Raw genomic sequence first — 25,000 nt, 5'->3', positions numbered from 1 at the left:
TCGCGATCACTGGGCACGGTCACGGGGGGGCACGGTCGCGGGGTGCGATCACTGGGCACGGTCACGGTGCACGATCACCGGTTCTCGGTCACGGGGGGGGGTGGGGGGGGGGGGGCACGGTTGCGGGGTGCGATCGCCGGGCACGGTCGCAGGGCGTGGTGATCGCCGGGCACGGTCGCCGGCCGAGTGCACAGGCCACGGTCACTGGCCCGATCACTGGTAGCGGTAACGGGGCACGGTCACTGGGCACGGTAACGGACGCGGTGCTGGGCACGGTCACCGGGCGCGGTGCTGGGCACAGTCACCGGGCACGATCACTGGCGAGGGTCACGGGGCATGATCGCCGGGGGCGGCGCTGGTCACAGTCAGGGGGCAGGGTCACTGGCCAGGGTCGCGATCACTGGGCACGGTCACGGGAGGGCACGGTCGCGGGGTGCGATCGCCGGGCACGGTCGCGGGGTGCGATCGCCGGGCACGGTCGCCGAGCGCGATCCCAGGATGGGGTCACAGGGCACGATCACCGGGTACGATCCCTGGTCTAGGTCGGGGGCCACGATCACCGATCACGGTCACGGGGCGCGATCACCCGGTACGATCACGGGGCACGATCACCGGTCTCGGTCGCGGGGCACGATCACTGGTCAGTATCACTGATCACGGTCACGGGGCACGATCACCGGGCCCTGGTGGCAGTAATGGGCACGGTCACCGGCCAAGGGCACTGGTCACGGTCGCTGGCTAGGGTCTCGGGGCACGATCACTGGCTGAGGTCACGGGGCACGATCACCGGTACTGGGCGCGGTGCTGGTCACGGTCAGGAGGCACGATCACGGGGCACAATCACTGGTCACGGTCACGGTCACGGGGCACGATCACTGGTCACGGTCACTGGTCACGATCGCCGGCCACGGTCACGGGGCACGATCGCCGGGCACGTCACGGGGCACGATCGCCGGGCACGGTCACGGGGCAACGATCGCCGGGCACGGTCACGGGGCACGATCACTGGTCCTGGTGGGAGTACTGGGCACGGTCACTGGCTAGGGTCTCGGGGCACGATCACTGGCTGAGGTCACGGGGCACGATCACCGGTACTGGGCGCGGTGCTGGTCACGGTCACGAGGCACGATCACTGGCCACGGTCACGGGCAGATCCCCGGCACGGTCACGGGGCACGACCCGGGCACGGTCACGGGGCACGATCGCCGGGCACGGCACGGGGCACGATCCCCGGGCACGTCCGGGGCACGATCGCGGGCACGGTCACGGGGCCCGTCGCCGGGCACGGTCCGGGGCACGATCGCCGGGCACGGTCACGGGCACGATCCCCGGGCACGGTCACGGGGCACGATCCCCGGCACGGTCACGGGGCACGATCCCTGGGCACGGTCGCTGGAACGATCACGGGCACGTCCAGCGCACGGTCACGGCACGCCCAGGGCACGGTGGTGACCGTGTGGTGGTCAATTCCCAGGACGCCAATATCACCCCCTGGGAAGAAGGAAAATGTAAAGTAAGCTCTTTAGGGGGGTAGACTCGCAGCCTCTCCCCCCTGCGTCCCTCCACCACCATGCTGCACGTCCCCATGCTCGACCCTATCATGTCCTTACCTGGTGGTGCGTGCCTTGCCCCCGTCCGACCACCCGACTCCGGACACCTGCCTCAGGTCCGGTCCGGTCGGGTCGGTCGGCGGTGGCGTTCGGACTCTGGCGCGCGCGCGCTCTATCCCGTCTCGGTCGTACAGTGTAAAACCCCGGCGCAGAAGGCGCCAAGGATCAGAAACAGGAGAGGCACGCCGCCTGCCTGAGGGACCGTGCAGTCTCGTGCGTAACCACAACGACTCTCGGCAACGGATATCTCGGCTCTCGCATCGATGAAGAACGTAGCGAAATGCGATACTTGGTGTGAATTGCAGAATCCCGTGAACCATCGAGTCCTTGAACGCAAGTTGCGCCCGAAGCCATCCGGCCGAGGGCACGTCTGCCTGGGCGTCACGCATCGCGTCGCCCCAAAACCTCCACGCCCTCGTCATCCATCCCTCGGGGGGGATGAGGGGGGGTGCGTGGCCGCTATGGGCGCGGAAGTTGGCCTCCCGTGGCACACCGCTGCGGCTGGCCCAGAAAGGATCACGGGAGCGACGCGCTCCGCGGCGCGCGGTGGCGGCAGTACATGGCCCCTCGGGCATCCGTCCGGAGCCGTCCCTTCCGCGTTGCTCGGTGGCCTTCCATCCAAATAACGCGACCCCAGGTCAGGCGGGGCCACCCGCTGAGTTTAAGCATATCAATAAGCGGAGGAAAAGAAACTAACGACGATTCCCCTAGTAACGGCGAGCGAACCGGGAAATGCCCACCGTGAAAATCGGGCGCCGTCGGCGCTCGAATTGAAGTATGGAGAAGCGTCCTCAGCGACGGACCGGGCCCAAGTTCCCTGGAAAGGGGCGCCATCGAGGGTGAGAGCCCCGTTGTGTCTGGACCCTGTCAGCACCCCATTTTGGCCCACCGGCTTCCCGCACACGGATTCCCGACTGAAGCTCGGGACACTATTCATCGCCCGGGCAATCGGAGGCAAATAGGCGGGCACGGGGTCATGAACAATAAAGAAAAACACGGTCCACTGAGAAAGGCGGAAGAAAGCAGTCAGAAGAACAGACGAACGAGGAATCCCGAAAACAACGGAGTTGGCACTGTGGCACTATTCATCACTGAGTTACCGAAGCACCGAAAGGTGCCCAATATGGGGCTCCAAAAATCCCTCCCAGTGCCAAAATGACCAATGACACGTCCGGGCGCATTTCCGGGACATCCTGCTTAAGCCAGGACACCCCGATCCCCCACGGACGCCTTTTCTGACAGAGCTCCCGGGGTTCGCTCCACTGACAAGCAAACGGCCCCTCAAAACGGGTCTACAGGCGCCCAGGGACCACCAGGGCCGGGGAACAAGTTTTAGACAACCTTCCGGAACTCGGCTCGATCTCCCGAAGTACGCTTCAGTGATCACGAACGCCTCCCGGTGAACCTTCGGGTATTTCCACGGAAAGCAGAGACCACAACGATCTCTGAGTACCTCACGATAACCTCCAAGCACCTCAAGGCATTCGGGGCACATTGAGAGAATCCCGGTCAAAGTCCCTAGGTCTTCCCGGGCCAACGGTCCCCGACCGAGGATGACGAGCCAACAATCACCCGCGGGGCAAAAGGGTCGCCGAAACGAATGCAAGAATGCACAAAGATCATCGGGGATCAAGGGACGCTAAACTCCACTCCAAATGTCCGAACAGGGCAAAACCGACTCCCGAGGCGCCGAATCGCCCGAACGTCCGTTCACGCGACGCATGGCGATATTAGATTCATCCAAATCTTCGTCTTTCAAGCTTTCCAAATCTTCAAATTAATCGGACATCGGAGGTCGGACGCGAGCTCAATCAAGTCTCAAGCGTTTGCCGGCTTTTCTCCTAATCGGATGGGACCCACAGCCTAGCCAAGCCAAGCCATTGAGCCGCGGCTCAACCCCAAGCCACAGCTCAACCCTCGGCTCGACATGACAGCCCCCAAGCCGCGGCTAATTCCCTCATCGGCGGCTCACCCGTCGGCTCCAAGCCTCCCCATCCACAAATTTGAATTTTCCCTCACATCTTTCACTTCCTATCACATCCATACACATCCATCACCTATCCATCACTTCCCTCTTGCTTCCCCTACACTCCACATGACTATTTCCCCATCCTAATCCCCTCCAAATTTCGGCAGCCCTAGTTTAGGCATCAAAACCGCAATTAACTTCCTCTAATCGAGCCATTAGCCATCCCTATAAGTCCCCTTCCATCATTAACTTTAATCACTTCTTCATTCTCCTTCTCTCTCAAGCCAATCTCCCTCTAAAATCCTCTCAACTTTCAGCCCACTCCCACAGCTCGTACCACTCCTTGCCAAGGCCGAAACCGGCCAAAACCGTCGGAAAACCACCCGGTATTCCGGTAACCACCCGACTCGACTTAAACCAAAAAATCACCAAACTCCCTAGCCTACCTATTTTCCATCCCCTAAGTCCGTTTCCGGGCTTAGATTTTCCATTTGAGGTCCCTAACATCACTTTCCAGCCAAAGTTGTAATCGGGTCCCGAGTCTCCAAGCCGCGTGCAACCAAGCTCCTCGACGTGCCATTTTCTCCCGCGACTTCGGAGAGTCGTGCCATCACGTTCAAAGGGTTCCTCACGACCCTCACCCTCTCTCGTGAAGAGGTGGTCACGATCCGAGGGCCGATCCACCGTGCACAACCTCCGTTTCATTGTTTTTCACTTACCGGGTTTTCCGTGTTCATACCCGAACTTCTCTCACGTTTTTCGAGCTTGTCTAGGGCTCGGCACGCTTGGGTCTGCCCGTGCTCGTCTAGATCTACCTCTTAGGAGTCCAACGAGCCCGACCTTGCACCGTGCCGTGCCCGGAGCTCGCGTGCCAAGCCGTTCTCCCGAGACTAGCCGCGGCTGTTTTCTCTCGGATTGCTCACTTCCGCGACTTCAAGCCGAGTCTTGCGACTCCCACGGCCACTTCTCCGACTCCTTCCTCGTGTTCCGAGGCTAGGTAAGACTCCTCTATGACTTATAGAAGCTAGGTTCTTCGATATTTGTTTGATATGGGGTGTTAGGGGCTCATTTCGCATGATTTTCCTTAGATCCCGGGTTTGGCCCTTGAGCAACTTCGTGAACCATCCGACTTCGAAATGAGCTGAAATTTTTACCACAGACTCTTGATGTTATTTTAAGTCCCCACATAAAATTTCAGATTTTTTTGGGCGCTGGATCTCTGGATAAAAAATGTTTACCCGTCATGTCGGTATTCTCGGCCAGATTTTGATGTGTCTCGTGAACCATCCAAGTTCGAAATGAGCTGAAATTTTTACCACAGACACTTGATGTTATTTTAAGTCCCCATACAAAATTTCAGATTTTTCTGTGCACTGGATCTCCGGATAAAAAATGTTTACCCGTTATTTCGGTATTCTCGGCCAGATTTTGATATGTCTCGTGAACCATCCGAGTTCGAAATGAGCTGAAATTTTTACCACAGACACTTGATGTTATTTTAAGTCCCCATACAAAATTTCAGATTTTTCTGTGCACTGGATCTCCGGATAAAAAATGTTTACCCGTTATTTCGGTGTTTCCGGTCTGATTTTGATAGATCTCGCGAACCATCCGACTTCAAAATGAACTGAAATTTTTACCACACATTCCTGATGTTATTTTAAGGTTCCACACAAAATTTCATATTTTTATGGGCGCTGAAACTCCAAATAAAAATTATTTACCGAACTTTTCGTATATTCGACAAATCAGATCACACTGTTTTTTTTTTTGGGTCTAATTTAGCCCTCTCCAAACTGAATCTAGATCCAAAATAGACCCCTTGACCCTGATCCGACTCTGTTTTCATGTTTATTACATTTACGATTTACCTCGTTTTTCGTGCCGATGCCATTTTATTGATTCCATTATATATCATGTTTGTGTTTGTATTACATGTTTATTTGTGATTCCAAGACCATGGTGGCATCGACTTTGTAAATGTGTGTGTTCTTATTATGTTTGGCGTCTTACGCATGCAAGAAACGATTAAAACCGATTCTTGTAATTGATTGCAATTATATTTTTTGTTTAAATCATTAGCTTCACGGTTAATTTACATGTTAGGCGCATTAACCCCAACAATCATCTCATTAGCCCATAATAATCAAGGTTTAACTCCTCAATCACTAAACCATGCCACAAACGAGAAATGGGACGCATCATTTGATTAATTAAATCACTCGGACTAAATAATTGGACAAATTGAATATTAATTCGTAAACGTATCGATGGTTCATGGAACGGCGGAAATGCCCTTTTCCTTAAAAGCTCATAATTTCAAAACATCGAGACGTGTAACACGAATAGAATTGTGTCTAGCAAGTACTCGCGTACTATGACTCGAGTCCGGGCCCAATTTGAGGCGGCTCGAGTCGAGATGCGCGAGTCCTCTTTAGACCTCTTCGTGTCACACGATCTTTAATTTATATATGAACATCACATGTTTTACCACTCAAGGGCATAGTCGTCATTCCGTGATTCATCGATATCCTAGGCTTTAGGGAGTCGGAAACACCTCGATCTATGGACGGAAAGGGACGGCCCGTTCGGGTGCGAGTTTCATTCGTACGGCCCATTCCGTTCACTTTCGGTGTTTCTATCTTCCTATCGTAGATTCGGTGGTGAACCTTTTTATTTCAGTTGAAAAAGACGAAGAACCGGATTAATCATGTACTTGACTTAAATAAACATTAGATAATGGATAGGTGGAATATTAGATTCCAATCTAGAGTCAAAACACGAGTTTGGCTAATTCAGTGAAACCGCAGTGACACTTAACTGAATAAGAGTCATAAAACAAACACACACATGTAATCGGCTTAGAACCTTATCCTAGCCCGCCCTCTATGTTTGCCTAGGTTAGATGCATTGTTTGCCAATCAACCACGGGTAATAACTGATTAAATCACGTACATTCGACTTAATACACCACTTGTCTGTATTCACCGACAATTGTCAGTTGCTTTCTGTATCGTGTCAGTTACATCAGTTTTCTTCCGTTTTATTCTTGCTTTTGATGATTTATTGCGGTTCGGGCCCGAACCCATAAGTCACGTGTTGCATGGGGTCCAACGCCCCAAATCACCGAACACGAGGTCCAACGCCTCTTAACTCACCGAGCGCGTGCAACCCGAGTGCGGAATGGGATCTAGCCTCGATTCACCGTCACACTCCGAATACGGCCTATGTGGAAGGCGGATTTGGATTGAGCGCGTGAAACGTGTTTAGATATCACCCGGGAGCTCGATCGATCCAACGGTTACAGTGGAAACAAGTCGTTTTTCTGCAAACCGACGGTTCGATCGGACCCGACCCCCGGCTCTTTGAGCCCGCGTTGCCTTAATTTATTTATCGGTTATTCAAAATACACGGTGAGCAGGAGCGGAATAGTGGCCCAATGCAAACCGATCGGGATCCATTTACTTATTCGGTTATACTTTGTAATTGTTCGAGAGAACATTGTGAGGATTCTATTTGTATGTTCATTCATCTCCTTGTAAGGATCCCCGATCGGTGAGCGAGAGGTCCGAGTGCTGGATCGGTTAAGTTGGTCTATCGCCACCAAAGGGTGAGTAAGCTTGGATACTCGTGGTTTCGGTTCACGCAGGGAATCAACCATCACGGTTCGATGAACTGTAACGCTAAGATAGTGAACCGACTCCTCGATGCACAAGCCTACTCATCTTTCGGACTCTTGGTCCAACTTGATCAATTCATCGAATTTACGGTGTCAAAACGGGCGAGTCGAGCGCAACTCTAAATCACGCGGTAAATAAACAAAATGGCAAGCCTAGCAAGCTAGAGTACCGAGAGGGCGTGCGGGATATAGGCCCGCACGTAATAGAACCCCCGAATTCGGAATTTTCGGTTCCGTACGACCATTGCCTTAGCATTTAGGTGTACCCCGTACCCCTAGACCCGGGTAACTTGCCGGCCCTCGACCCTCGGGTCGTAAAATGGCAAGTGGCGACTCCTTCTCACGTGCGTCCGTCGCGCGTCCCCGGGAAGGTGGACACTCCCAAGCCGCGTTTGCTTAGGCGCGCGCATGCGTGCCCCGACGAGATGAAATTCGGGTGCGCACAGCTTGGCGACTCCACTGGGGACATCTAGAGGGTTCGGGCTCAATCCCGTTTGCTTGCTTGCTTGTTTATTTACTGCTTTCCGTTGTTTACGGCTTATCTACTTACGCACATTTATTTCACGCATGCATTGCATATCATGCTAGCTTTAGGTGCCTTGTCCGAAATCCCACGGGCGCCAAAATAGGAAGCTAGGTTAGTCAGAGGTTCCGAGTAAGGGAACGGATCGAGTCGGCTATGCCACCGAACCGGCCCCCAAAGATCCTCGCTCGATTTCAAGGAATTCACACCTTGAGTCGGGAGCCCCCATCCATAGATAGCACGATCCTTGTAGCACCGAACCATGCATCGTGCTATGCCTCCATGCAAGCCTTCAACCCGACGCCGACAACAGTCCATCGAGTCGGCCTGCGTGCCACTTGAGTCTTTTCCATTTCAAGAGCGATGTACATGTAATTTCTATTAAGCCGTGGGCATTTACTCTCTTCGCACACATGCATCATGCAATTTTCAAAAAATAGGACGTCATTCATGTTGACGAGTCCTAGGCGGATTTTCCTGTCGTCTTGGTAAGGGACGCCTTGCTCGGCCTCCTGCCCGCGCCTCGGCAGAGTCCACCAGAACACAAGAACCTCACCGACCCGCCACGAAATGCAGATGGCGTATACTCTGGGACAGCATGATCGACCTCATCAACACTAGGTTCGATCACCGAGAGGTCGCTGAGAAACGAAGAACTCGCCGGCCAACCACCTCAGAGGGAGCTCTCCCAAACTCGTGCCAAGATGCAAGATGCGGTCAGGAGCTCGCTTGAGCGAACGCCGCCCTGGAGAGGTCTAGGAAAGGGCCTCATGAAGACCCACACATGCACTCTAGGATAGATATCTCCGCAAGGCCCTCGCCTAGACCCGGTGCTTTCCAAGGCAGCGCTCGCTCAAACCCCGAGTGTGGTGGCAAATCAGCTTAAGGCTCTATTTTACAAAATTTGCATTGTACTTTGAACCTTTCGAGTCAATGTGAACGACAACATTAGCTTTTGAAAACTCACGCATTGCACGCATCCTATTTATTTACTATTTTACACGAGAATTAACACTACCACACGGTAGACAAAGTTGTGACCGCCTTTGCAGGTGGATCTCTCGTGGTCCTCACCCTTCCTCCACGGCGAGACGATCAGTAGCTCAAGGGCCAACCATCTAAGCAACACTAACTCCCCATTAATCCCGCGCAATCGATTACGTCATTGCATGGTTGAGCACACGTCCCTCGATGTTACAAGTGCTTCCACCAGCACAACAGTGTGCCCTTTCCGCGTCGTGCGAGCACACCCCTACCTTGCCCATGCACGCATCCTCGACACACCTTGTGCATGTCCCTCAGCGCGCTCGCACGACGCCTACCAGGCTAGTTCAATCCCCTAAGCCCTTACGCTGAAATCGCGAATATAGTTTGCTCCTTCATTGTTTTCTTTCCCATTGTAGAAAATTCTACACAAGAAGACAGCATGAATACTGATCGACCACAATTGAGACAACAAACGTCTTACATCCATCCAGCTCCTTGGGATTTCAACACTAAGTCCTCATCCCTGCTCCACAAAGCAAGACCGCAAGCAAATCAGCGTCACCGCATTGCAGCGCCTCACGCTATTCCTCAGCATTGACCTTTGCTTTCGCATTTCTTGCACTTTCCTATCAACCCCGCATTTACTGCATCGGGCTTCGGCCCCGCATCGGGCTCCGGCCCCGCATTTATTGCATCGGGCTTCGGCCCCGCATCGGGCTCCAGCCCTGCATCGGGCTCCGGCCTCGCATTTACTGCATCGGGCCTCGGCCCCGCATCGGGCTCCGGCCCCGCATTTATTGCATCGGGCTTCGGCCCCGCATCGGGCTCCGGCCCCGCATTTACTGCATCGGGCCTCGGCCTCGCATCGGGCTCCGGCCCTGCATCGGGCTCCGGCCCGGCATTTATTGCATCGGGCCTCGGCCCCCCATCGGGCTCCGGCCCTGCATCGGGCTCCGGCCCCGCATTTACTGCATCGGGTTTCGGCCCCGCATCGGGCTCCGGCCTTGCATTTACTGCATTGGGCTTCAGCCCCGCATCGGGCTCCAGCCCTACATCGGGCTCCGGCCTCGCATTTATTGCATCGGGCTTCGGCCCTGCATCGGGCTCCGACCCTGCATCGGGCTCCGGCCCTGCATTTACTGCATCGGGCTCCGACCCTGCATCGGGCTTCGACCCCGCATTTACTGCATTAGGCTTCGACCATACATCGGCCTCTGGCCCTGCATTTACTTTTGGGTTTCGGCCCTGCAGCGGGCTCCGGCCCCATTTTTGGGCTTCGGCCCCGCATCGGGCCTCGATCTTGCATTTACTGCTTTCGGGCCTTGGTCCTACATTTACTGCTTTCGGGCCCCGGCCCAGTATTTACTGCTTTCAGGTTTTGACACCTCGCATCTACTGCTTTCAGGCTCATCTAAAGTCAAAAATCGACTTGGATTCAAATTCATCCAAGCGATACTCCGAGGAGCAAGTCTAATCCTTCAACCGCAAAAGATCACAAGCAACGGCTCTGACGAACAGAGCATGGCCCTGCCCACCCGCCGCGAGAGTCACTAGCACGGTCACATCTTCGACCGGAGAATGATCCCTGCCCACCCTCCACTGTGGCCATCAACCAGCCACTAGGGCAACATGCACTTTTCCCTAAACTCTCTTTTTACATTTATCTTAATACATTCCCAAGCGGACTCCGGACAAGAAAGGGGCATTAGGACAGTTCTCAGAACGCCCTATTGGTTTTGTCGGAATTGTTCGATTCGTCTGTCCTCCTGGGATCCGGCTTCTCGAGCCTTCCCTAGGACGGCTGTGCATGCCAACCAGCAATTGGGGAAAGTACGCCTATACGGCTCACGATCACAGTCTGACCACCCCAGGGTGGTGATGATTAGACTCCCGGAATTGAGTGTCCCCCACGCGCGGCACCCACGGGTCGCGCGCTGGATGAGGGAACCTCCCATGGGTCCACTTTACATTTCTTACCACACATTCCACCGCATAATCGCCTAATGCATCATCTTCTTTGTCATCCTTCACAGGGACACGCCAGTCGCGGGCGAAGAGCGATGCGCGGGTTCACACCTCCCCGAGAACTCCTATCGGGTCTTTCTTCCTATACTTTAGTAGGGAAGGGCCCCGACAAGGAGGTACCCCCTATGAAGCCGACGACGGAAGCATCCGAACGAGCTGCATGCCTTCAGCGCAACCGTCTCAATCGACAAACAAACATGCCTATCGACTTCGAGAGCACACCTTTCCGGCGTACAACTGATGCTGGAACCACAAGCACGATCGGGGACGATGGTTGTACAAGACGCCCGACACAAATCACAAAGACCGGGGCATCCCCGTCCAACATTCACGCGGAGGCAACCTTGGTCACCCACGCTCCTGGGGCAATTTTGTTTTCGTTTTAGACAATAGGGGAAAGGACTTGTAAAGTTTGCAAGGACAAAAGACGCGAAGTTCGGCTTTTGAGTGCACAAGCATCAGACTTCTGAGAAAACCAGCCCTCACAAAATTGGGCTAGGACAACAAAGTACATTAAGTCTCCATGGGGCGAAGCAAACAAAAGCAGCCTCGATGATGCAAAGTCGAGGAGTTTCAAACAAGTACAAGGGGCACAATACAGACCCCAGCTGCGAGAAAAAAAACAGAGCGAAAAGAAGCGGGATAAACCCGCCAATGAAGAGAGAGAGAAAAGAAGCGGGAAAAACCCGCCAATAAAAAATGGGTCATGCCGAGGTTCACCAAAAGCACCGGCACCCCCGATCCAAAAGAAATGAACAAATCCCAACAAAAAGGGAAGCAGCAGTCGCAACTCCTCGACGGAGACAGAGCGTAACGCACTCGAACGTCGAATCATTCGAGCACTTCGCCCTTGCAAACTCGAGAGATAAAAGAATCGAGCCCGCTAGGTCGAAAACCCCTCGGGGCGACCTAGGCAAAAGCTAGGGCAAAAGAGAGGCATGACCGAAAATCCCGAGGCGGGCGGTCGTGGCAAAAGGAGAGTTCATCCCCTTTAGGTTGAGAGGTGCGGCCCCGAGGTGGGTGACCGTAGTAAAAGGAGAGCAAAACGAGAGATAAACAAAACAGTCACCCGAGGCTCTCGCACACTGCGCGAGCTAGGGATCCCCAAGGGAAATGGCCAGGATGTCTACTCCAACGCGATCCCCGATCGACTCTTCAACATAACTCAACTTTCCAAGGCGGATTCTTCCCCAGGCGTAGTGGACAACCGAGCATGCCATCCGAGGAGTTTGGCGCAGCCCACACCGCGGAAAGACAAAAAGGGGGTACATTTCGCTGCAGGCGTGAACCCGTGTATCCTTTTAGCTTGGGGCAACGTGCTCTCTAAACTTTCTCTTTTCTCCTTGTCATTTACATAACTCCAAAATGGGTCACAGCCACCCTTCAATCGGCTACCACAAAGCCAAAATCCTAGACATTTCTTTCCGGGAGTCTAGTCATAATACTCTGAAAATGACTAGACCGAGGTCTGACCAAATTTGAACAAAATTCCCCATGCGGGTTACAAATGCAGCCGCCCTACGGCACTTTGATAAGAAGGGTCCTAAGTTCACAGGCGCGTCGAACAACCGATAGAGCCGCTTGGGCACCTTTGAGAACGTCTCGATATGCCCATGCAAGGCCAACAGGAGCCCCGGAGGCCTCACATCGGGGCCTCTGAAAGCGGGATCCCATTCGCATCGCTAAAACAAAAACTCTTTGCGGATCGCTCAGGCGACCCGAAACTAAAGAGCATGCTTCTCAAAGACATCTTTTTACCCACGCTTACACGTTGTTAGTAACCTCCATGACTTACTAATGATGTCAGGATCACAAGTACAACAAACGCGGGAACTACGGCAGACTCTGATTCCCGACTCCTTGGGATATGTAGGCACTCTACCCCAGAGTTCGAATCCCTCATCGCACAACCGGGCGTCCCTAGCGAACTACAATCGCCACTGTGACAGAGCTGACATCCGGCAGGGCAAAGAGTAACCGCCCTAGCAGCAAAGCCGGCTTCCGGCAGATCAAACACACCGCCACCCCAAGGGCAAAGCATCGACGAAGCAACTTCATCGCAGCAGCAACGCCAATCTACAGCAGATCAACACCTTCGGGACAGCATCAGCCCTGTACACTTGGCGCGCGCCACTGTCCACATGACTAACGAAGAGTTATGCTCTTCTCTGCAGATACGCATGGAACCCCGGGGGGCATCTCCTTCCTGACGAACACGCGATTGGCTTGTGCAACAGATTGGGGATTCGAACCGAGTGGAAGGCATAACAGAAAATTCTCTTGGCCCTAACTCAAGGAAAAGACAGATAACAAGCTCGATTTGGAACGGGACAGTCTACCTCTGCCGACATCCCCGACGAACTACTTGGCATCCTTTCCCGCCCTTACTTTCCCTTGCACTCTGTCCACTTTACCGCTTTCCGGACTTCGCGTCCACAGACTTCGCGTCCACAGACTTCGCGTCCACTTTACTGCTTTCCGGACTTCGCGTCCACGGACTTCGCGTCCACGGACTTCGCGTCCATGGACTTCGCGTCCACGAACTTCACGTCCATTTTACTGCTTTTCTCGGGCTTCGGCCTAGTGACTTTACTGCTTTCCGGACTTCGCGTCCACGGACTTCGCGTCCATTTTACTGCATTCCTCGGGCTTCGGCCTAGTGACTTTACTGCTTTCTGGACTTCACGTCCACGGACTTCGCGTCAATTTTACCGCTTTTCTCGGGCTTCGGCCTAGTGACTTTACTGCTTACCGGACTTCGCGTCCACGGACTTCGCGTGCATTTTACATCTTTCCTCGGGCTTCGTCCTAGTGACTTCACTGCTTTTCGGACTTCGCGTCCACGGACTTCGCGTCCATTTTACTGCTTTCCTCGGGCTTCGGCCTAGTGACTTTACTGCTTTCCGGACTTCGCGTCCATTTTACTGCTTTCTCGGGCTTCGGCCTAGTGACTTTACTGCTTTCCGGACTTCGCGTCCACGGACTTCGCGTCCATTTTACCGCTTTTCTCGGGCTTCGGCCTAGTGACTTTACTGCTTTCCGGACTTCGCGTCCACGGACTTCGCGTCCATTTTACTGCTTTCCTCGGGCTTCGGCCTAGTGACTTTACTGCTTTTCGGACTTCGCGTCCACGGACTTCGCGTCCATTTTACTGCTTTCCTCGGGCTTCGGCCTAGTGACTTTATCGCTTTCCGGACTTCGCGTCCATTTTACTGCTTTCTTCGGGCTTCGGCCTAGTGACTTTACTGCTTTCCGGACTTCGCGTCCATTTTACTGCTTTCCTCGGGTTTCGGCCTAGTGACTTTACTGCTTTCCGGACTTCGCGTCCACGGACTTCGCGTCCATTTTACTGCTTCCCTCGGGCTTCGGCCTAGTGACTTTACTGCTTTCCGGACTTCGCGTCCACGGACTTCGCGTCCACGGACTTCGCGTCCATTTTACTGCTTTCCTCGGGCTTCGGCCTAGTGACTTTACTGCTTTCCGGACTTCGCGTCCACGGACTTCGCGTCCATTTTACTGCTTTCCTCGGGCTTCGGCCTAGTGACTTTACTGCTTTCCGGACTTCGCGTCCACGGACTTCGCGTCCATTTTACTGCTTCCCTCGGGCTTCGGCCTAGTGACTTTACTGCTTTCCGGACTTCGCGTCCACGGACTTCGCGTCCATTTTACTGCTTTCCTCGGGCTTCGGCCTAGTGACTTTACTGCTTTCCGGACTTCGCGTCCACGGACATCGCGTCCATTTTACTGCTTCCCTCGGGCTTCGGCCTAGTGACTTTACTGCTTTCCGGACTTCGCGTCCACGGACTTCGCGTCCATTTTACTGCTTTCCTCGGGCTTCGGCCTAGTGACTTTACTGCTTTCCGGACTTCGCGTCCACGGACTTCGCGTCCATTTTACTGCTTTCCTCGGGCTTCGGCCTAGTGACTTTACTGCTTTTAGGACTTCGTGTCCACGGACTTCGCGTCCATTTTACTGCTTTCCTCGGGCTTCGGCCTAGTGACTTTATCGCTTTCCGGACTTTGCGTCCATTTTACTGCTTTCTTCGGGCTTCGGCCTAGTGACTTTACTGCTTTCCGGACTTCGCGTCCACGGACTTCGCGTCCATTTTACTGCTTCCTCGGGCTTCGGCCTAGTGACTTTACTGCTTTCCGGACTTCGCGTCCACGGACTTCGCGTCCATTTTACTGCTTTCCTCGGGCTTCGGCCTAGTGACTTTATCGCTTTCGGCCTAGTGACTTTATCGCTTTCCGGACTTCACGTCCACGACTTCGCGTCCATTTTACCGCTTTCTCGGGCTTCGGCCTAGTGACTTTACTGCTTTCCGGACTTCGCGTCCACGGACTTCGCGTCCATTTTACTGCTTTCCTCGGGCTTCGGCCTAGTGACTTTACTGCTTTCCGGACTTCGCGTCACGGACTTCGCGTCCATTTACTGCTTTCCTCGGGCTTCGGCCTAGTGACTTTATCGCTTTCCGGACTTCGCGTCCACGGACTTCGCGTCCATTTTACTGCTTTCCTCGGGCTTCGGCCTAGTGACTTTACTGCTTTCCGGACTTCGCGTCCACGGACTTCGCGTCCATTTTACTGCTTTCCTCGGGCTTCGGCCTAGTGACTTTACTGCTTTCCGGACTTCGCGTCCACGGACTTCGCGTCCATTTTACTCCTTTCCTCGGGCTTCGGCCTAGTGACTTTACTGCTTTCCGGACTTCGCGTCCACGGACTTCGCGTCCATTTTACTGCTTTCCTCGGGCTTCGGCCTAGTGACTTTATCGCTTTCCGTACTTCGCGTCCACGGACTTCGCGTCCATTTTACTGCTTTCCTCGGGCTTCGGCCTAGTGACTTTACTGCTTTCCGGACTTCGCGTCCACGGACTTCGCGTCCATTTTACTGCTTTCCTCGGGCTTCGGCCTAGTGACTTTACTGCTTTCCGGACTTCGCGTCCACGGACTTCGCGTCCATTTTACTGCTTTCCTCGGGCTTCGGCCTAGTGACTTTACTGCTTTTAGGACTTCGTGTCCACGGACTTCGCGTCCATTTTACTGCTTTCCTCGGGCTTCGGCCTAGTGACTTTATCGCTTTCCGGACTTTGCGTCCATTTTACTGCTTTCTTCGGGCTTCGGCCTAGTGACTTTACTGCTTTCCGGACTTCGCGTCCACGGACTTCGCGTCCATTTTACTGCTTCCCTCGGGCTTCGGCCTAGTGACTTTACTGCTTTCCGGACTTCGCGTCCACGGACTTCGCGTCCATTTTACTGCTTTCCTCGGGCTTCGGCCTAGTGACTTTATCGCTTTCGGCCTAGTGACTTTATCGCTTTCCGGACTTCACGTCCACAGACTTCGCGTCCATTTTACCGCTTTTCTCGGGCTTCGGCCTAGTGACTTTACTGCTTTCCGGACTTCGCGTCCACGGACTTCGCGTCCATTTTACTGCTTTCCTCGGGCTTCGGCCTAGTGACTTTACTGCTTTCCGGACTTCGCGTCCACGGACTTCGCGTCCATTTTACTGCTTTCCTCGGGCTTCGGCCTAGTGACTTTACTGCTTTCCGGACATCGCGTCCACGGACTTCGCGTCCATTTTACTGCTTCCCTCGGGCTTCGGCCTAGTGACTTTATCGCTTTCCGGACTTCGCGTCCACGGACTTCGCGTCCATTTTACTGCTTTCCTCGGGCTTCGGCCTAGTGACTTTACTGCTTTCCGGACTTCGCGTCCACGGACTTCGCGTCCATTTTACTGCTTTCCTCGGGCTTCGGCCTAGTGACTTTATCGCTTTCCGGACTTCGCGTCCACGGACTTCGCGTCCATTTTACTGCTTTCCTCGGGCTTCGGCCTAGTGACTTTACTGCTTTCCGGACTTCGCGTCCACGGACTTCGCGTCCATTTTACTCCTTTCCTCGGGCTTCGGCCTAGTGACTTTACTGCTTTCCGGACTTCGCGTTCCCGGACTTCGCGTCCATTTTACTGCTTTCGTCGGGCTTCGGCCTAGTGACTTTACTGCTTTCCGGACTTCGCGTTCCCGGACTTCGCGTCCATTTTACTGCTTCCCACGGGCTTCGGCCTAGTGACTTTACTGCTTTCCGGACTTCGCGTCCACGGACTTCGCGTCCATTTTACTGCTTTCCTCGGGCTTCGGCCTAGTGACTTTATCGCTTTCGGACTTCACGTCCACAGACTTCGCGTCCATTTTACCGCTTTCTCGGGCTTCGGCCTAGTGACTTTACTGCTTTCCGGATTGCTTCCACGGACTTCGCGTCCATTTTACTGCTTTCCTCGGGCTTCGGCCTAGTGACTTTACTGCTTTCCGGACTTCGCGTCCACGGACTTCGCGTCCATTTTACTCCTTTCCTCGGGCTTCGGCCTAGTGACTTTACTGCTTTCCGGACTTCGCGTCCACGGACTTTGCGTCCATTTTACTGCTTTCCTCGGGCTTCGGCCTAGTGACTTTATCGCTTTCCGTACTTCGCGTCCACGGACTTCGCGTCCATTTTACTGCTTTCCTCGGGCTTCGGCCTAGTGACTTTATCGCTTTCCGGACTTCGCGTCCACGGACTTCGCGTCCATTTTACTGCTTTCCTCGGGCTTCGGCCTAGTGACTTTACTGCTTTCCGGACTTCGCGTCCACGGACTTCGCGTCCATTTTACTGCTTCCTCGGGCTTCGGCCTAGTGACCTTATGCTTTCCGGACTTCGCGTCCACGGACTTCGCGTCCATTTTACTGCTTTCCTCGGGCTTCGGCCTAGTGACTTTACTGCTTTCCGGACTTCGCGTCCCGGACTTCGCGTCCATTTTACTGCTTTCCTCGGGCTTCGGGCCTAGTGACTTTACTGCTTTCGGACTTCGCGTCCACGGACTTCGCGTCCATTTTACTGCTTTCCTCGGGCTTCGGCCTAGTGACTTTATCGCTTCGGACTTCGCGTCATTTACTGCTTTCTCGGGCTTCGGCTAGTGACTTTATGCTTTTCCGGACTTCGCGTCCATTTTACTGCTTTCCGGGCTTCGGCCTAGTGACTTTACTGCTTTCCGGACTTCGCGTCCACGGACTTCGCGTCCATTTACTGCTTTCCTCGGGCTCGGCCTAGTGACTTTATGCTTTCCGGACTTCGCGTCCACGGACTTCGCGTCCATTTACTGCTTTCCTCGGGCTTCGGCCTAGTGACTTTACGCTTTCCGGACTTCGCGTCCACGGACTTCGCGTCCATTTTACTGCTTTCCTCGGGCTTCGGCCTAGTGACTTTACGCTTTCCGGACTTCGCGTCCACGACTTCGCGTCCATTTTACTGCTTTCCTCGGGCTTCGGCCTAGTGACTTTATCGCTTTCCGGACTTCGCGTCCACGGACTTCGCGTCCATTTTACTGCTTTCCTCGGGCTTCGCCTAGTGACTTTACTGATTTACGGACTTCGCGACCACGGACTTCGCGCCACGGACTTCGCGTCCATTTTACTGCTTTCCTCGGCTTCGGCCTAGTGACTTTACTGCTTTCCGGACTTCGCGTCCACGGACTTCGCGTCCATTTTACTGCTTTCCTCGGGCTTCGGCCTAGTGACTTTACTGCTTTCCGGACTTCGCGTCCACGGACTTCGCGTCCATTTTACTGCTTTCCTCGGGCTTCGGCCTAGTGACTTTACTGCTTTCCGGACTCGCGTCCAGGACTTCGCGTCCGGACTTCGCGTCCACGGACTTCGCGTCCATTTTATGCTTTCCTCGGGCTTCGGCCTAGTGACTTACGCTTTCGGACTTCGCGTCCACGGACTTCGCGTCCATTTTACTGCTTCCTCGGGCTTCGGCCTAGTGACTTTACTGCTTTCCGGACTTCGCGTCCACGGACTTCGCGTCCATTTACTGCTTTCCTCGGGCTTCGGGCCTAGTGACTTTACTGCTTTCCGGACTTCGCGTCCACGGACTTCGCGTCCATTTTACTGCTTTCTCGGGCTTCTGGCTAGTGACTTTACTGCTTTCCGGACTTCGCGTCCACGGACTTCGCGTCCATTTTACTGCTTCCTCGGGCTTCGGCCTAGGACTTTACTGCTTTCCGGACTTCGCGTCCATTTTACTGCTTTCCTCGGGCTTCGGCCTAGTGACTTTATCGCTTTCCGGACTTCGCGTCCACGGACTTCGCGTCCAATTTACTGCTTTCCTCGGGCTTCGGCCTAGTGACTTTACGCTTTCCGGACTTCGCGTCCACGGACTTCGCGTCATTTTATGCTTTCCTCGGGCTTCGGCCTAGTGACTTTACTGCTTTCCGGACTTCGCGTCCATTTTACTGCTTTCCTCGGGCTTCGGCCTAGTGACTTTACTGCTTTCCGGACTTCGCGTCCACGGACTTCGCGTCCATTTTACTGCTTTCCTCGGGCTTCGGCCTAGTGACTTTATCGCTTTCCGGACTTCGCGTCACGGACTTCGCGTCCATTTTACTGCTTTCCTCGGGCTTCGGCCTAGTGACTTTACTGCTTTCCGGACTTCGCGTCCAGGACTTCGCGTCCATTTTACTGCTCCTCGGGCTTCGGCCTAGTGACTTTACTGCTTTTTCGGACTTCGCGTCCCATTTTACTGCTTTCCTCGGGCTTCGGCCTAGTGACTTTATCGCTTTCGGACTTCGCGTCCACGGACTTCGCGTCCATTTTACTGCTTTCCTCGGGCTTCGGCCTAGTGACTTTGCTTGCTTGCTCACGGACTTCGCGGTCACGGACTTCGCGTCCATTTACTGCTTTCCTCGGGCTTCGCCTAGTGACTTTACGCTTTCCGGACTTCGCGTCCACGGACTTCGCGTCATTTTACTGCTTTCCTCGGGCTTCGGCCTAGTGACTTATCGCTTTCCGGACTTCGCGTCCACGGACTTCGCGTCCATTTTACTGCTTTCCTCGGGCTTCGGCCTAGTGACTTTATGCTTTCCGGACTTCGCGTCCACGGACTTCGCGTCCTTACTGCTTTCCTCGGGCTTCGGCCTAGTGACTTTATGCTTTCCGGACTTCGCGTCATTTAATGCTTTCCTCGGGCTTCGGCCTAGTGACTTTACGCTTTCCGGACTTCGCGTCCACGGACTTCGCGTCCATTTTACTGCTTTCCTCGGGCTTCGGCCTAGTGACTTTATGCTTTCCGGACTTCGCGTCCACGGACTTCGCGTCCATTTTACTGCTTCCTCGGGCTTCGGCCTAGTGACTTTATGCTTCGGACTTCGCGTCCACGGACTTCGCGTCCATTTTATGCTTTCCTCGGGATTCGCCTAGTGACTTACTGCTTCCGGACTTCGCGTCCATTTTACTGCTTTCTCGGGCTTCGCCTAGTGACTTTTATGCTTTCCGGGACTTCGCGTCCATTTTACTGCTTTCCTCGGGCTTCGGCCTAGTGACTTTATCGCTTTCCGGACTTCGCGTCCACGGACTTCGCGTCCATTTTTACTGCTTTCCTCGGGCTTCGGCCTCCTAGTGATTTATCGCTTTCCGGACTTCGCGTCACGGACTTCGCGTCCATTTTACTGCTTTCCTGGGCTTCGGCCTAGTGACTTTATGCTTCCGGACTTCGCGTCCACGGACTTCGCGTCCATTTTACTGCTTTCCTGGCTTCGGCCTAGTGACTTTATGCTTTCCGGACTTCGCGTCCATTTTACTGCTTTCCTCGGGCTTCGGCCTAGTGACTTTACTGCTTTCGGACTTCGCGTCCACGGACTTCGCGTCCATTTTACTGCTTTCCTCGGGCTTCGGCCTAGTGACTTTATGCTTTCCGGACTTCGCGTCCACGGACTTCGCGTCCATTTTACTGCTTTCCTCGGGCTTCGGCCTAGTGACTTTACTGCTTTCCGGACTTCGCGTCCACGGACTTCGCGTCATTTACTGCTTTCCTCGGGCTTCGCCCTAGTGACTTTACTGCTTTCCGGACTTCGCGTCCACGGACTTCGCGTCCATTTTACTGCTTTCCTCGGGCTTCGGCCTAGTGCTGTGACTTTATCGCTTTCCGGACTTCGCGTCCACGGACTTCGCGTCCATTTTACTGCTTTCCTCGGGCTTCGGCCTAGGGACTTTACTGCTTTCGGACTTCGCGTCCACGGACTTCGCGTCCACGGACTTCGCGTCCATTTTACTGCTTTCCGGGCTTCGGCCTAGTGACTTTACTGCTTCCGGACTTCGCGTCCACGGACTTCGCGTCCATTTTACTGCTTTCCGGGCTTCGGCCCTAGTGACTTTACTGCTTTCCGGACTTCGCGTCCACGGACTTCGCGTCCATTTTACTGCTTCCTCGGGCTTCGGCCTAGTGGACTTTACTGCTTTCCGGACTTCGCGTCCTAGGACTTCGCGTCTCCGGACTTCGCGTCCACGGACTTCGCGTCCATTTACTGCTTTCCTCGGGCTTCGGCCTAGTGACTTTACTGCTTTCCGGACTTCGCGTCCACGGACTTCGCGTCCATTTTACTGCTTTCCTCGGCTTCGGCCTAAGTGACTTTACTGCTTCCGGACTTCGCGTCCACGGACTTCGCGTCCATTTACTGCTTTCCTCGGGCTTCGGCCTAGTGACTTTATGCTTTCCGGACTTCGCGTCCACGGACTTCGCGTCATTTTACTGCTTTCCTCGGGCTTCGGCCTAGTGACTTTATGCTTTCCGGACTTCGCGTCCACGGACTTCGCGTCCATTTATGCTTTCTCGGGCTTCGGCCTAGTGGACTTTACTGCTTCCCGGACTTCGCGTCCATTTTACTGCTTCCTCGGGCTTCGGCCTAGTGACTTTAGCTTTCCGGACTTCGCGTCCACGGACTTCGCGTCCATTTTACTGCTTTCCTCGGGCTTCGCCTAGTGACTTTAATGCTTTCCGGACTTCGCGTCCACGGACTTCGCGTCCATTTTACTGCTTTCTCGGGCTTCGGCCTAGTGACTTTACTGCTTTCCGGACTTCGCGTCCATTTTACTGCTTTCCTCGGGCTTCGGCCTAGTGACTTTACGGCTTTCCGGACTCGCGTCCACGGACTTCGCGTCCATTTTACTGCTTTCCTCGGGCTTCGGTCCCTAGTGACTTTATCGCTTTCGGACTTCGCGTCCACGGACTTCGCGTCCATTTTACTGCTTTCCTCGGGCTTCGGCCTAGTGACTTACTGCTTTCCGGACTTCGCGTCCACGGACTTCGCGTCCATTTACTGCTTTCCTCGGGCTTCGGCCTAGTGACTTTACTGCTTTCCGACTTCGCGTCCATTTTACTGCTTTCCTCGGGCTTCGGCCTAGTGACTTTATCGCTTTCCGGACTTCGCGTCCACGGAATTCGCGTCCATTTTACTGCTTTCCTCGGGCTTCGGCCTAGGACTTTACTGCTTTCCGGACTTCGCGTCCACGGACTTCGCGTCCATTTACTGCTTTCCTCGGGCTTCGGCCTAGTGACTTTACTGCTTCCGACTTCGCGTCCATTTTACTGCTTTCCTCGGGCTTCGGCTAGTGACTTTATCGCTTTCGGACTTCGCGTCCACGGACTTCGCGTCCATTTTACTGCTTTCCTCGGGCTTCGGCCTAGTGACTTATGCTTTCCGGACTTCGGTCCACGGACTTCGCGTCCATTTTACTGCTTTCCTCGGGCTTCGGCCTAGTGACTTTATCGCTTTCCGGACTTCGCGTCCACGGACTTCGCGTCCATTTTACTGCTTTCCTCGGGCTTCGGCCTAGTGACTTTACTGCTTTCCGGACTTCGCGTCCACGGACTTCGCGTCCATTTTACTGCTGTCCTCGGGCTTCGGCCTAGTGACTTTACTGCTTTCCGGACTTCGCGTCCATTTTACTGCTTTCCTCGGGCTTCGGCCTAGTGACTTTATGCTTTCCGGACTTCGCGTCCACGGACTTCGCGTCCATTTTACTGCTTTCCTCGGGCTTCGGCCTAGTGACTTACTGCTTTCGGACTTCGCGTCCACGGACTTCGCGTCCATTTTACTGCTTTCCTCGGGCTTCGGCCTAGTGACTTTATGCTTTCCGGAATCGCGTCCACGGACTTCGCGTCCATTTTACTGCTTTCCTCGGGCTTCGGCCTAGTGACTTTACGCTTTCCGGACTTCGCGTCCATTTTACTGCGTCCTCGGGTTCGGCTAGTGACTTTACTGCTTTCCGGACTTCGCGTCCATTTTACTGCTTTCCTCGGGCTTCGGCCTAGTGACTTATGCTTTCCGGACTTCGCGTCCACGGACTTTCGGTCCATTTACTGCTTTCCTCGGGCTTCGGCCTAGTGACTTTATCGCTTTCCGGACTTCGCGTCCACGGACTTCGCGTCCATTTTACTGCTTTCCTCGGGCTTCGGCCTAGTGACTTTATGCTTTCCGGACTTCGCGTCCACGGACTTCGCGTCCATTTTACTGCTTTCCTCGGGCTTCGGCCTAGTGACTTTATACTGCTTTCGGACTTCGCGTCCATTTTACTGCTTTCCTCGGGCTTCGGCCTAGTGACTTTACTGCTTTCCGGACTTCCGTCCACGGACTTCGCGTCCATTTTACTGCTTTCCTCGGGCTTCGGCCTAGTGACTTTATCGCTTTCGGACTTCGCGTCCACGGACTTCGCGTCCATTTTACTGCTTTCCTCGGGCTTCGGCCTAGTGACTTTACGCTTTCCGGACTTCGCGTCCACGGACTTCGCGTCCATTTTAATGCTTTCTCGGGCTTCGGCCTAGTGACTTTACGCTTTCCGGACTTCGCGTCCATTTTACTGCTTTCCTCGGGCTTCGGCCTAGTGACTTTATCGCTTTCCGGACTTCGCGTCCACGGACTTCGCGTCCATTTTACTGCTTTCCTCGGGCTTCGGCCTAGTGACTTATCGCTTTCCGGACTTCGCGTCCCGGACTTCGCGTCCACACTCGCGTCCATTTTACTGCTTTCCTCGGGCTTCGGCCTAGTGACTTTATGCTTTCCGGACTTCGCGTCCACGGACTTCGCGTCCATTTTACTGCTTTCCTCGGGCTTCGGCTAGTGACTTTATCGCTTTCCGGACTTCGCGTCCACGGACTTCGCGTCCATTTTTACTGCTTTCCTCGGGCTTCGGCCTAGTGACTTTACTGCTTTCGGACTTCGCGTCCACGGACTTCGCGTCCATTTTACTGCTTTCCTCGGGCTTCGGCCTAGTGACTTTACTGCTTTCCGGACTTCGCGTCCATTTTACTGCTTTCTCGGGCTTCGGCCTAGTGACTTTACTGCTTTCCGGACTTCGCGTCCACGGACTTCGCGTCCATTTTACTGCTTTCCTCGGGCTTCGGCCTAGTGACTTTACGCTTTCCGGACTTCGCGTCCACGGCTTCGCGTCCATTTTACTGCTTTCCTCGGGCTTCGGCCTAGTGACTTTACTGCTTTCGGACTTCGCGTCACGGACTTCGCGTTACGGACTTCGCGTCCAAGGACTTCGCGTCCATTTACTGCTTTCTCGGGCTTCGGCCTAGTGACTTTATGCTTTCCGGACTTCGCGTCCACGGACTTCGCGTCATTTTACTGCTTTCCTCGGGCTTCGGCCTAGTGACTTTACGCTTTCCGGACTTCGCGTCCACGGACTTCGCGTCCATTTTACTGCTTTCCTCGGGCTTCTTTGGGGCCTAGTGACTTTACTGCTTTCGGACTTCGCGTCCACGGACTTCGCGTCCATTTTACTGCTTTCCTCGGGCTTCGGCCTAGTGACTTTACTGCTTTCCGGACTTCGCGTCCACGGACTTCGCGTCCATTTTACTGCTTCCTCGGGCTTCGGCCTAGTGACTTTCCGGCTTTCCGGGACTTCGCGTCCATTTTACTGCTTTCCTCGGGCTTCGGCCTAGTGACTTTATGCTTTCCGGACTTCGCGTCCACGGACTTCGCGTCCATTTTACTGCTTCCTCGGGCTTCGGCCTAGTGACTTATCTGCTTTCCGGACTTCGCGTCCACGGACTTCGCGTCCATTTTACTGGTTTCCTCGGGCTTCGGCATAGTGACTTTACTGCTTTCCGGACTTCGCGTCCATTTTACTGCTTTCCTCGGGCTTCGGCCTAGTGACTTTACGCTTTCGGGACTTCGCGTCCACGGACTTCGCGTCCATTTTACTGCTTTCCCGGGCTTCGGCCTAGTGACTTTATCGCTTTCCGGACTTCGCGTCCACGGACTTCGCGTCCATTTTACTGCTTTCCTCGGGCTTCGGCCTAGTGACTTATGCTTTCGGACTTCGCGTCCACGGATTCGCGTCCATTTTACTGCTTTCCTCGGGCTTCGGCCTAGTGACTTTACGCTTTCCGGACTTCGC

At 54.4% G+C, this 25,000-nt stretch overlaps 1 non-coding gene across 1 annotated transcript; it reads left to right on the top strand.

Annotated features, from left to right (window-relative positions):
* Nucleotides 1-1,838: 1,838 nt before the first annotated feature.
* Nucleotides 1,839-1,994, top strand: LOC116190109. The gene has a single exon (XR_004152593.1). It is a non-coding gene; the product is annotated as a 5.8S ribosomal RNA (ribosomal RNA).
* Nucleotides 1,995-25,000: the final 23,006 nt, after the last annotated feature.

This window comes from Punica granatum, unplaced genomic scaffold, assembly GCF_007655135.1.
Source record: "Punica granatum isolate Tunisia-2019 unplaced genomic scaffold, ASM765513v2 Contig00176, whole genome shotgun sequence".
NCBI classification, from domain to species: domain Eukaryota; kingdom Viridiplantae; phylum Streptophyta; class Magnoliopsida; order Myrtales; family Lythraceae; genus Punica; species Punica granatum.
The sequence above is the reverse complement of the archived record's forward strand: the minus strand, read 5'-3'. Positions and strand labels throughout refer to the sequence as shown.